This window comes from Anomaloglossus baeobatrachus, chromosome 6, assembly GCF_048569485.1.
Source record: "Anomaloglossus baeobatrachus isolate aAnoBae1 chromosome 6, aAnoBae1.hap1, whole genome shotgun sequence".
Classification (NCBI taxonomy): Eukaryota; Metazoa; Chordata; class Amphibia; order Anura; family Aromobatidae; genus Anomaloglossus; species Anomaloglossus baeobatrachus.
In genome coordinates, this window is record NC_134358.1 from 279,986,267 (window position 1) to 280,000,150 (window position 13,884).

The 13,884-nt window shown below is 39.9% G+C and overlaps 1 protein-coding gene across 8 annotated transcripts in view; it reads left to right on the forward strand.

Moving 5' to 3' along the window:
- The window catches only part of CDH12 (cadherin 12), a 1,513,562-nt gene that overhangs the window by 648,906 nt on the left and 850,772 nt on the right, over positions 1-13,884 (forward strand). The window lies entirely within an intron of this gene.

The window sequence follows — 13,884 nt, forward strand, 5'->3', positions numbered from 1 at the left end:
CACGGGTACATTGTCCCGTGGGCACATTGCCTACCAGCAAAAGTTCGAGTCTGTGTTCTTCAGAGAAGGATTTGTCCACAAATGGATAATTTTTATCTTTTTTCTTTCTTTAATGTATGAAAACATGAAAAGTCTTTAAGTGCATTGTATTATTAAATGGGCTGTTGGTTTCTTAATGTACTTGTTCTGTCAGTGTTTTTTATAAATTTCATGAGTCAATACGAAACTCATGAAGACAAGGTCGCTGTGTAGAATGTAAAAATCACTTTTTAATATTCACCTAATTGTCGCTGCGGTGGAGTTGGGTCATATGAGCATCTCCATTCTCCGGTGCGGCACCTCCTTTTTCAGCTATCTTTGTCATCCTTCTTCTGAAGTCAGGGTGCATAACGTGTCCGACGTCATCCACACTTGCCGGCAATGAGGTCCTGCGCAGGCGCACTTTGATCTGCCTTGAGCAGGGCAGATCAAAGTATTGTAGTGCACCTGTGCGGGACCGGCGAGTGTGTATGACGTAGGATGCGTCATGCACACAGGCTTCAGAAAAAGGACGAAGATGGCCGAAAGAGGAGGTGCCAGCAACGGAGAGTGGAGATGCCCATTTGACCCATCTGCTCCGCAGCGACGGTTTAGGTAAGTATTATAAGGTGAGTTTTACGTTCTACACAGTGGCCTGGGCTCTTATATACAGCATGTTAGAATGTTATATATAGGAGGCTGGCGGTGGTTGCCGCAGCTTATAGGCCCCAAATCTACTGACAGGTTCCCTTTAACTTATACATATATTTTCTGAGCAATTGGAGGCATCTTAGTATTATGATTTGCACAAATCAAATAAAAAAATAAATATACAAACTTGGCAAATTTGAATTTTAAGAGATTCAATCAACTCCAGTAAATAGCATCAACGTTAAATCTTCCAAATCTCTCTAAAATAAAAATATTTGATTAATAATTGATAAAAACAGTCAAATACAGTCCAAGTGTTTATACGCTGTGAACTCGCAAATACCTATAGTAGTGGTATCACCAAATACAGATGTAGTAAGTAGAAGCCTGATGAAGAGAGGCATAATTGGCTTATGCTAGTTCAGGGAGTAAAGGATATTACTTTCCTTCCACTGACACCTACCTACCAGCGGAGGTTAACACCCTAAGGTTAGTAGTGCATCACTTATGTCAGCTTTGCCTTCCTGTCCCTACAAACCACTTAAGTTGGTATCCACCACCAATAGCCAAAAACTTAAAGTACTTGTGTGCTATAACTGGCAATCATAGATGAATAAATAAGGTAGTGGTATAGATAACCCCGACTCTAAACTTAATATAGATTGCCCATGACAGATGGTATAACACATAATAGTGCATATAAGTTAAAACACATCTACATAAAATGGACAATACATATAATATTGAATAAAGGCAAATGTTCTTATCAATATGAAGTCCTCATAGAGATCCTGACACTTTTTCTCCCTCCAAAAATGCCTAAGGGTTCACCAGGTACTCTTTGTATAGGAGGATTAAATTTGCCAAAAAAATCATGGCCACCTGTATGAAAGAGCCAGGATGTAGAGCAATTACTACTCCAGGGCTATAACATATATAAATGGGACAAACAAAAATGCTGCCAAACAATGCTGCCAAGAAAATGAGCATACGTGCCAGTGCTGATTAAGAAACCATTAGCGATGTAAACTGGCAGGAGTCTATAGCATGATGAAATACGATCCTCCTAGCCAGGAGAAAACAGCGTGCACCACCACATGCTGCATGGTATATGATAAGACCAGAGGTGACGAGAGATATATCATGTCACTCCGGAAGCGATGTATATACCAAAAAAGGCTTGGAGAATGCATGATGTAGTCCACAGGACACTCATGGAATGCAAGCAGCACTTCATGCTTGAATGAGCCCGGAAATGATCCGTTTCAATCCTTAGCGGTAGTCAGGGTTATACCGCTATTGAATTCTATAGAATACAATGGTACTTAGCAGTAAGAGAATCTGGGAAAGAAAGGTACAATAAAACCTGTACTGTGGCTGCATCAAAAACAACTGAATAAATGGGTCAACCACAAAAGTGACCTTAGTGAGAGGTAAACTAATAATTAACCCATGACATGTTACCCATGTTACCATTATAATAGTTGACTGTTTTGCAATTGGCAAAGTGATGGATATTATATGCCCTGCCAGTTGCAAGACTTAAAAACATTTTAGACTGATTGATAGATGTGCAAAAATTACAGGTACTGCATTTAAAGGTCCACATCAGTTTTTGATGGAACTACCATTTTTGATAATTGAATGATATAGGAGCTCATTCATTTATTAGCCTTTTTATGGTTAATCTGCCATTAGTTGACTGGCCTTGGGACCACCAAAGTGCTTCCACTAAAGGTACCGTCACACTAAGCAACATCGCAAGCAACATCGCTGCTGAGGCACAACTTGCTAGCGATGTTGCTGTGTGTGACATCCAGCAACCACCTGGCCCCTGCTGTGAGGTTGTTGGTTGTTGCTGAATGTCCTGGACCATTTTTTAGTTGTTGCTCTCCCGCTGTGAAGCACAGATCGCTGTGTGTGACAGCGACAGAGCAACAACTAAATGTGCAGGCAGCAGGAGCCGGCTTCTGCCAACGCTGGTAACCAATGTAAATATCGGGTAACCAAGAAGCCCTTTCCTTGGTTATCCGATATTTACCTTCGTTACCAGCGTCCGCCACTCTCACACTGCCAGTGCCGGCTCCCTGCTCCCTGCACACGTAGCTGGAGTACACATTGGGTAATTAACCCGATGTCTACTGTGGCTAGGAGTGCAGGGAACAGGGAGCCGGCACTGGCAGTGTGAGAGCGACGGACGCTGGTAACGAAGGTAAATATCGGGTAACCAAGGGAAGGGCTTCTTTGTTACCTAATGTTTACCATGGTTACCAGCGTCCGCAGAAGACGGCTCCCTGCTGCCTGCACACGTAGCAGAGTACACATCGGGTAATTAACCCGATGTGTACTCTGGCTAGGGTTGGTTACCCGATATTTACCTTAGTTACCAAGCGCAGCATGCTTCCATGTGTAGCGACGCTCCAGCGATCCCTCCCAGGTCAGGTTGCTGGTGGGATCGCTGGAGCGTCGCTTAGTGTGACATCTCACCAGCGACCTCCTAGCAACTTACCAGCGATCCCTATCAGGTTGTATCGTTGTTGGGATCGCTGGTAAGTTGTTTAGTGTGACTGGGCCTTAATGTATGTAGTTATCATTGTAGGTTTTATCTTTAATGTGGTCATACAATCACTAATACCTCTCTAGTAAAGTATCATAATGGTAATATGCCATGGGTTAATTATTAATGGAGACACATTTTTAATCCTCTTATACAAAGAAACCCCTGATGAATCCACAGGCATTTGTGGAGGGGGTGAAAGCATTGAGATCTCTATGAGGACTTCAAATCATTAAGTAACTCATTGGCTATTATTCATTATTATATGTATTTTCCATTTAGGGTAGATGTGTGTTAACTTATATGCACTATTACGTGTTATACCATCTGTCATGGGCAGTCTATATTAAGTTTAGAGTCGAGATTATCTACACCCCTACCTTATTTATTTGTCTATGATTTACAGTTACAGCACACAAGTACTTTAAGTTTTTAGCTATTGGTGGTGGACACCTCATTAAGTGGTTTGTAGGGACACAAAAAGAAAGCCGATGTGAAGCGGTGGCACTATTAACTTTAGGGTGTTAACCTCCACTGTTAGGTACTTGTCTGTGTAGGACAAATAATATCCTTTACTCTCTCAATCAGTTTTGGCCTATTATGCTTCCCTTCTCCAGGTTTCCACTTCCTACACCCCTACTTGGTGGCACCACTACTATAGGTATTTGAGTGTTCACAGTGCACAAACACCTGGATTGTATTTGACTATTTTTATCAATTACTAATAATGTATTTTCATTTTAGAGGAATTTGTATGGTTTTCTACTTTGTTAGCTCTATCATAGTAATTTGCTTTGGTTTTCTTACTTTCTGAATCTTCCCAATTATAAGACCAAGTGTAGCCATTTTTTTATTTAAAGGCTTTCTTGATTAAGTTATCACCCTTTTGCATCATTTTTTTATTAAATAATCTGCATTAGTGTGCACTCACACTAGGGTTATGCAACCGATATGAGAGCATTGGATGCAATATGCTAATCACACTCTGCTCAAACTCAGTTGCAAGTGTGACCAAGTGTCATTACACTGTGCTCTAGCAAGTGAGAATCCAGACACAGGTGAGAAGTAAGAGAGAATAATTTCTCCATCCTCTGCATTGCCTGTCTTTGCATATATCAATCTGCACTCAGATTACATTAGTCCAGTACAATGTTTCACATGCACCTATAGGTTGTATTGATGTGTGTGATCTAAAGGCCCCGTCACACTAAGCAACATCGCTAGCAACATCGCTGCTAACGAACAACTTTTGTGACGTAGCAGCGATGTTGCTAGTGATGTCGCTGTGTGTGACATCCAGCAACAACCTGGCCCCTGCTGTGAAGTTGTTGGTTGTTGCTGAATGTCCTGGGCCATTTTTTAGTTGTTGCTGTCCCGCTGTGCAGCACAGATCGCTGTGTGTGACAGCGAGACAGCAACAACTAAATGTGCAGGCAGCAGGAGTCGGCTTCTGCGGAGGCTGGTAACCACGGTAAACATCGGGTAACCAAGAAGCCCTGTCCTTGGTTAACCGATATTTACCTTTGTTACCAGCCTCCGCAGCTCTCAGCTGTCAGTGCCGGCTCCTGCTCTGTGGACATGTAGCTACAGCACACATCAGGTAATTAACCCCATGTGTACTGTAACTAGGAGAGCAGGGAGCCAGCGCTAAGCGGTGTGCGCTGCTCCCTGCTCTCTGCACGTGTAGCTACAGCACACATAGGGTAATTAACCCAATGTGTGCTGTAACTAGGAAAGCAGGGAGCCAGCGCTAAGCGGTGTGCGCTGCTCCCTGCTCTCTGCACGTGTAGCTGCATGCGCTGGTAACCAAGGTAAATATCGGGTTGGGTATCCGATATTTACCTTAGTTACCAAGCGCAGCATCTTCCACGCGGCGCTGCTGGCTGGGGACTGGGACACTGGTTGCTGGTGAGCTCACCAGCAACTCGTGTAGCCACGCTCCAGCGATCCCTGCCAGGTCAGGTTGCTGGTGGGATCGCTGGAGCGTCGCAGTGTGACATCTCACCAGCAACCTCCTAGCAACTTACCAGCGATCCCTATCAGGTTGGATCGTTGTTGGGATCGCTGGTAAGTTGTTTAGTGTGACTGGGCCTTTTGACACATTGCCAATCGCAGCATGCTACAAAATGTTTCTCGTGCCATATCAGCAAGATAAATAATTGCTCATTGACAAAGCTCCATAGCTCATTTGGCCTTGCACTATCCAATAAAACTTTAGATAACATTTGTCCGACCTATACGCTATCTATATGGCAGTGTGTGAGCGCACCCTTAAGAATATAGTTTTCTTTGCACTGATCACATTATTTCTTACCCTTTCTGAATGACAAAATGATTGAGTAAATGAAAGTGTGTTTCAAGACTTGCCCAACTTAACACACTTTGCAAGAATTAGCTTTTAAGCTTTACTTGCAATACATAAAAAGACTCTTTCGTATACATAGAGGTCAATTTTGATTCTAAATAATGAAAAACATCACTCTCTATATTCCCCTATGGAGATAATCTCTTTTTGTGTTGAACAAAATCTATTAGAAGTGTCTATGACTGATCTCAAACTGATGAGCAATGACCTCTACAAAGACAGCACTGTAATCCAGGGTTTCTCAAACTGTGAAGGGCCTCGCACTGGTGAGGTGTCCCCCAGTTGTTGATGAGACACAGTTGGAGACAGTCAGTTTTGACAGAATTGATCATATGCTATACAAGTTTTCTCTGGTCTATCAGTATTACAGACTCTTTCCAGCCTTATTTTAATATTACACTGGGTTAAGGGGACAAATTAAATATACTCTAAAGTAAGTTCTACATTTTTTCAGGGACATTGAGCTCTGTAAACACTAAAGAATCTTCATACTAGTAATAACCTCGGAAAAATATTGGAAAGCTTTTTCATAAACAGAATACAGTGGCATTCAAAAGTTTGGGCACCCCTGGTAAAAGCTACTGTTAGTGGGAACAGTTAAGCAAGTTGAAGATGAAATGATCTCTAAAAGGAATAAAGTTAATGATGACACATTTGCTTTGTATTTTAGGCAAAAAAATTCAAACATTTTTTCATCTTTTAGATTTTGAAATTGACAAAAAAATGACTATGGACTGCTAAAAACGTTTGGACACCCTGAATGGCGAGTTTCTAGTAGCACCTAGTTTGCAGGGGTCACAGCTTGTAAATATTTTTTGTAGCCAGCCAAGAGATTTTCAGATCTTGTTTGAGGGATTTTTATCCATTCTTTCTTTTAAAAGTCTTCCAGTTGTGTGAGAATCCTGGGTCATCTTGCATGCACAGTTTTTTGAGGTACAGATTTTCAAATGATGTTCAGATCAGGTGACTGTGACAGCGATTGTAAAACCTTTAGCTTGCACCTTTTGACTTAAGGTAATGTCACACACAGCGACAACGACAACGACGTTGCTGCCACGTCACCATTTTCTGTGACGTTGCAGCGACGTCCCGTCGCTGTCGCTGTGTGTGACATCCAGCAACGAGCTGGCCCCTGCTGTGAGGTCGCCGCTCGTTGCTGAATGTCCAGCTTCATTTTTTGGTCGTCGCTCTCCCGCTGTGACGCACAGATCGCTGTGTGTGACAGCGAGAGAGCGACGAAATGAAGCGAGCAGGGAGCAGGAGCCGGCATCTGGCAGCTGCGGTAAGCTGTAACCAAGGTAAACATCGGGTAACCAAGGTGGTTACCCGATATTTATCTTCGTTACCAGCCTCCGCCGCTCTCACTGCCAGCGCCGGCTCCTGCTCTCAGCACATGTAGCTGCAGTACACATCGTGTAATTAACCCGATGTGTACTGTAGCTAGGAGAGCAGGGAGCCAGAGCTCAGTGTGCGCGGCTCCCTGCTCTCTGCACATGTAGCTGCAGTACACATTGTGTAATTAACCCGATGTGTACTTTAGCTAGGAGAGCAGGAAGCCAGCGCTCAGTGTGCGCGGCTCCCTTCTCTCTGCACATGTTGCAGAACAGTGACGCGTGTCGTTATGATCGCTGCTTCGGCTGCTGTGTTTGACAGCTAAGCAGCGATCATAACAGCGACTTACAAGGTCGCTGCTACGTCACAGAAAATGGTGACGTAACAGCGACGTCGTTGTCGATGTTGTTTAGTGTGACCCCAGCTTTAGTCTATTTTGGATTTTGATGTGTGCTCAAGATGATTAACCAGTTGTAGATACCATCATCTTTTTAACTTCACCTTTTTTACAGATGGTGTTATTTTTATATGAAATATTTGTTGAAAGTTTATTGAATCCATTTTTCCCTCTTCCTGGGAAATGTTCCTCAAGCCATTGGCTGAAACACAATCCCAAAGCATGATTGATCTAACCCCATGCTAAATGGTTGGGCTAACGTTCTTTTCCTGAAATTCAGTTCCCTTTTTTCTTCACACATACCTTTTATCATTCTGAACAAAGAGTTCAATTTTATACTCAACGGTTCACAGGACATGTTTCCAAAATGCATCCTACTTGTTTAGATCCTCTTTTATATACTTCAATGCTGAATTTTATGGTGAGCATGAAGGAGAGGTTTTTCTTCTGATGACTTTTTCATGAAGGCCATATTTGTGCAAGTGTCTCTGAACAGTAGAACAATGTACTAAAACGTCAGAGCTAAACATTCCTGAAGGTCTTTTGCAGTCAAGAGGGGGTTCTGATTTGTCTCTTTGGCAATGCTATGAGCAGGTCTCACAGAAATTTAGCTTGGTCTGCCAGACTTTAGCTTAACCTCCACTGTTCCTGTTAACTGCCAATTCTCAATTACATTTCTAACAGAGCAAACTGGAAAACACTTTGCTATCTTCTTATAGCCTTTTCAAACTTTGTGGGCCTCCACCATTTTCATTTTTAGAGTGCTAGGCAGCTGCTTGGAGGAACCCTTGGCTGCTGTTTTCTGGCTTAAGGTTAAAGGTGGCTAGGTGGTTATATAGCTAATCAAAAATGTAAAACCACACAATGGAGTAATAGTATCCACAATTATTTTATTTAGAAAATCACAAACAAGTTAAAACAGGAAGTGCACATGCACAATTCCTCATTCTGGTAAAATTATAATGAGAGGACATGAAAACCTCACTATGTGGGGACCAGGACCAAGATAGTGTAAACTATGTCTGAAAAATATAGGGCAATAAGCCCAAACTGTGATAAGATGTATTAATTGCTAATTCCAGGCACAGATAGTAAAAGATTCCCCCCGCCTTAAACTCTGGTGTAGGTCATGAAGATATGCCCACAGCATGCCGGTACTAACGTATCCCAGGCATCCAAAGGGTAAACAGTATCATAGGCTTACATACCGGTAGGATAAAAAGTCGGGTTTGATGCTGTGCTAAAAACCACAATTCCAAGTGTTGTAATAAATCCTTTTCTTTATTGTCAAAGGTCAACGCGTTTCAAAGGCATCTCCGCCTTCTTCATCAGGACAAAGAAATGAAAAGAACAGCCTAACACATGCTGTTACCAGCGGATACATATATAACACTGAAAAAATGTAGCCACGTATACAGGGATGACGTCAATAGTCCAGTGACTAAGCTGCACGTGGAGCAAAACAGAAAGGAGTGAAAAAAAATATTTTTGTGTATATTTTTCCACGCTCCTGACCTTTTTTTACCTTCACTGTTAGCTGGTTTCCCTCTTTACAGCAATCCTTGCCAGCGCACGCGCAATGGTGTGTTTCTCACGCTACTGATTTTTCTTATCTTCACTTGTCATATGTGTCTCCTTACACTTGTACATATATATATATATCTCATTCATGTATATATATATATATATATATATATATATATAAATATGTATATGTGTATATATATTTTTATATATATATTTTAATATAGTTCCCTTGTTTTTCATATGGAGTAATGTAATACATTTTACTTTCTGACACCGCATGTTTTTTTCCGAAAAAGACAATTTTTTGATACACTTCTCTTCTCAATTCACAAGAATTACTCCTTTTTTCTTTATTTTTATTTCATACCATTTATTCGTAGAACACATGTGACACGCTCAGTATAGTAATTTTTTCCTTTTCCAAGATTTTATTAAAAACATTAAGAATATCAACTCAACACACACGCACTATTCCACTCTTCTCTCATTCATTTTTTTCTTCCCTTTCCCTCTCCATTTTTTTCTTTTTTTCTTCTCTTTTTTCAACAAAACATTTTTTTTCACTCCTTCCTGTTTTGCTCCACGTGCAACTTAGTCACTGGACTATTGACATCATCCCTGTATACGTGGCTAGTTTTTTACAGTGTTATATATGTATTCTCTGGTAACAGCATGTGTTAGGCTGTTCTTTTCGTTTCTTTGTCCTGATGAAGAAGGCGTAGATGCCTTTGAAACGCGTTGACCTTTGAAAATAAAGAAAATGATTTATTACAACACTTGGAATTGTGGTTTTTAGCGCAGCATCAAACCCGACTTTTTATCCTACCTGTGTTTTCTACGACTATATCGGGGCTGCAGCTTACAACATCATTTGCATTCATTTGCTTCTGCTTTACAAGGAGTTGTGCCTGTCACAACTGTAACAGGTGAGCACCTGTCCTATTGCCTTATATTTGCTTTATCATCGGATAAGACCCTATATGCGCTTTTTCTCCACAGTTTTCTCTGATAAGGTTTACATACCAGCAGTTCAGGTAAGAGGGACCTAGTCCAAGGTCCACGCCCAACGTCCGTTTTGGTTTACCTTTTTCACGGGCCACCGCACGCTGTCGTAAACCCCTCTTACTCACCCTTAAATAGCATGTGAAGTCCCCTCATTGCTTATCCGACCACCCATTGTACGCACGCCGGCAAATGCAATCAGGAAATGATAAACACACTGGCCGGCGGCAGACGGTGACGCTCCGCGCATGCATCAGAGAGAACCTCTCCGTGACGTCATTCACACATGCACGGTATCACCTTAGATGCCGCCGGGTGCATGCACCCAGAAGTCACGTTGGACGGTGCGCACGACTGCTCATAGATAAGCAAGTGAGAATGGGATCATGCTAAATCAGTCAGAATTGATAGATAGAGGCAAGAACCAGCAATCCATAGCATATAGCGAGATCCCTTCCCTATATATAATGTAGCCCCATACCAGAGATAAATTACATAACTATATTAGTAAGGTCTGCCTTTACAGAATTCATATCAATCCTAGCTTTATCAAACCATTAAAGCGGAATATACATATAATATTAAATCAGTACATGATATACAGACATCACATTATTTCCTGATAAACATAAAGAACAAAAAAACAGACAGCATGCAGTCCAGTTTTATAATATAGGATTAAATATATCAGGTGGGATTATATTTCCTGGTCAATATTCAGGTTCCTGTCCAAATAATGCATAATGATGTCCTCAATCTTAATTCCTAGGTGATGATCATGTTATAGGGGGAGAAGTCCCCACGTAGTGAGAAGTCCCCACGTAGTGGTCCTGATCCCCACGTAGTGAGGTTTTCATGTCCTCTCATTATAATGTTACCAGAATGAGGAATTGTGCATGTGCACTTCCTGTTTTAACTTGTTTGTGATTTTCTAAATAAAATAATTGTGGATAGTATTACTCCATTGTGTGGTTTCACATTTTTGATTAGTACAGATAGGAGTTTGTCCTGTTACCAGGAATCCAATATCATGAAGATATTACTTGTTAGATAATTTCTGCCAGCATGTCTTCATATTTGAATATAATCCCCTTTCTTTCTATGAAAATTGTTTCAATCAGTTGTTATATAGCTGTAAAATTTGCATCATCTGGCCTTCTCTAGCGATGATAACGAACAAGCCATAACCTTTACAGGGTAATTAAGGTCTAAAACCTTGGTCAAAGTTATCTGAGCACACAAATCTCCCATGGTGTCCAAACTTTTACATCTGCTCCTTTTCTTTTTTGTAATTTTTAAATTGTTAAATATGAAAATAAGTTTTCTTTGTTTTTGCCTGAAATACAAAGGAAATGTTTCATCTTTTACTTTATGCCTTCTGGAGATCATTTTAATTTCAATTTGTTTACCTTTTTACAATGACAGTCATTTTGACCAGGGATGACCAAACGTTTACATGCCACTGTAGCTCAGCCCAATACAAAGAATTATATTCAAATCAGCATATCAGCATATTTTCATACACATGTAGAACAAGTACTATGAGTATATTACTTTAAACCCCTTTTTTAAACTTTTTTTTTTATAAAGTCATTTGAATCATGTGTCCTATGGCACTAGTTGGTCTTTTCATGAATCTCAGCTTGATTTTATTATATTCTACTGAATAATTTGTTTAATACAGTATACCAGGTATTCTATTATTTACTTTTCTATTTTAGTTTCAGACCATTGCCTATGCATCAAGCTTATATCTTTTTCCTTTATTAATCAAAACAAATACAGAATGTAAAGAATAAAAAAAATAACTTTTGACCGTTAATGACTTTTCTCATTTAAGACATCTCACATTTTGTAATAATCATTGAGGCAGAGCTTTGATGCTGAATTTTATTAAGTAACTTGTTTCTCACAGTATTGCACAGAATATTAAGCATACATGTAATTATGATTTTTTTGTTAATTAAAAAAGGAAACCATATTAATAACCTTGCATCCTATAACCTAATTTACCTATATAATTTAGCAATAACCCTAGTTTGATACCATATAAAAAAAGCAATAGTTGTACCAGCCTGCCTGGGGTCACATTGACCTCATGGTACCAGACAAGCATTAACCAGAAATAGTCCTAAATGCCAACAAATGCCAATCATAGCTTACAAATCTGGCACTCATACAAAAGTTGAGGAATGATTTCATTTCAGTGCTGGAAGTTTCACTGAAAACCAAAAGACAGAACCCATATAAAAGAAAATGAATTAGACAATAAAGAACATTATGTCATACAAAGGAAAAAAAAACATTTTTTGTTCTTCTTGGTGTTTTGTTCCATAAAGCTAGCAATATAATAATGATTAAACCAAAATTACAATGAAAACACTGAAATTTATTCTTAAATTTTGAAACGTAATTTCTATACATAATAAATCATATACCAACAGCTACAGAAAAACATACAGCGGCTAATACAGAAAAACTAGATTTTATCTATTTATGTACAGCTGACTCTTGTTACTAGTCGTCAATTTCAAACTAAAGCATGACTTTTATTTATTTTTGTTAGTATGGTAGACTTTTTTATTTTTTCTTGAAATAATGAAACAAAATACCTTTTGATCTTCCTCAATTATGTATTCTGGAGTTGGAAAATTTCTTGCTGCATCTTGGTATCTCTACTAGAGAGAATCTGAAAAATTATGAACACAGAAAACCATATATGTGATAGACCAAGTGTTTCAAAAGGCATTATGATTTCCCGCTGGGTTAAGAATTGTTATTACTGAATGTTCTGCTCTCAAAAGACTACACACTTTTCTTTGTTACTTCTGTATATTACGCTTTAGCTACATCTTTAAAGACACAGAACCTGATAATATATTAATGAAAAAGTTATGTCAGAATAACAAGGACAAAGCACCTAAATATCCAAGTTTAACAAGCAAACCTTTCATTTAGATGTTATTTTACTTTCACTGAGAATTTACTGTTCTCTGGTATACCATGTCAATTTCATGTCAAATACTCTATAGTTTTAAAAAACATGTTTTCCAAAAAATTGGACTGAAATCCCATGAAGATTAATCAGAAACATTTATGATGAGTTTATATGTGCACTGTGGTGGGCTACAAGGCTTGTTTTTTGGTAGATTTCATAAATTATGCCGAAAGCATTAAAAAACTGTTAAAGAATTTTGTGGGCTTGGAAACTCTTCTTCCCATTCCTCCACCTCCAGTCTTGGTTGATGGTTCTTTGGAGTTCCAGGTATCGAGGATTGTTGATGTTCATCCATTTCTCTTTAAAATACTGAGTTAATTGGCAGGGATATAGTCCTGATGAAAGGACTTGCGTACCTTTTGCTGGTGTCCATGCAGAGCATCTTGTTAGGGCATTCCATCGCCATCTTCCAGAGAGACCTAATCTTGAGGGTCTAGAGGCCCATTGTAGTTGGAAGGTTAATGTAACACGATGTCTGTCTCAAAACTCGCCGAGTGTCAGGACTGCTTCTGATGCTGTTCACACAGTAGAGTCAGTCACTCCACGTGTCGACCAGCTATGCTCTTGTTAGTAATTGGACTTGCAAGGGTTAATTTCTGCTTGCCTGTGGATTACTGCTTGAGTATCATGTTGCAGGAAACCTATCACAGACACCTCTGCCCATTTTAAGAGAGTGGAACCTAGTCTCCCATGCTGATGATAGCTTTTGCGATTCCAGGCCTTGTTCTTTGATATCCTGTTTCTAGTGCTGATTGGTGTGTTCTAGAAATACTCTTCTCTGATTATTTCCTTCCTTCATTTAGTTTCCTCATCATGTATTGTCTATATCTCTGTAAAGTGATTGCTGTGAGTTTAAGTTTTGGGTTTTCCCCCTTCTGTTTATTTGTGTGTGATTAAACACTACTTCCCTGGCCCTCTCCTCTGTGAAGGAAATGAGGCCACTAGACCAGGATTTTTCAGGAGGTATGGTAAGGAAAGTGACCTAAAAATTGCCACCTTCAGGCACATCTTTGGGATCAGGGTCAGCAAGGGTTCTC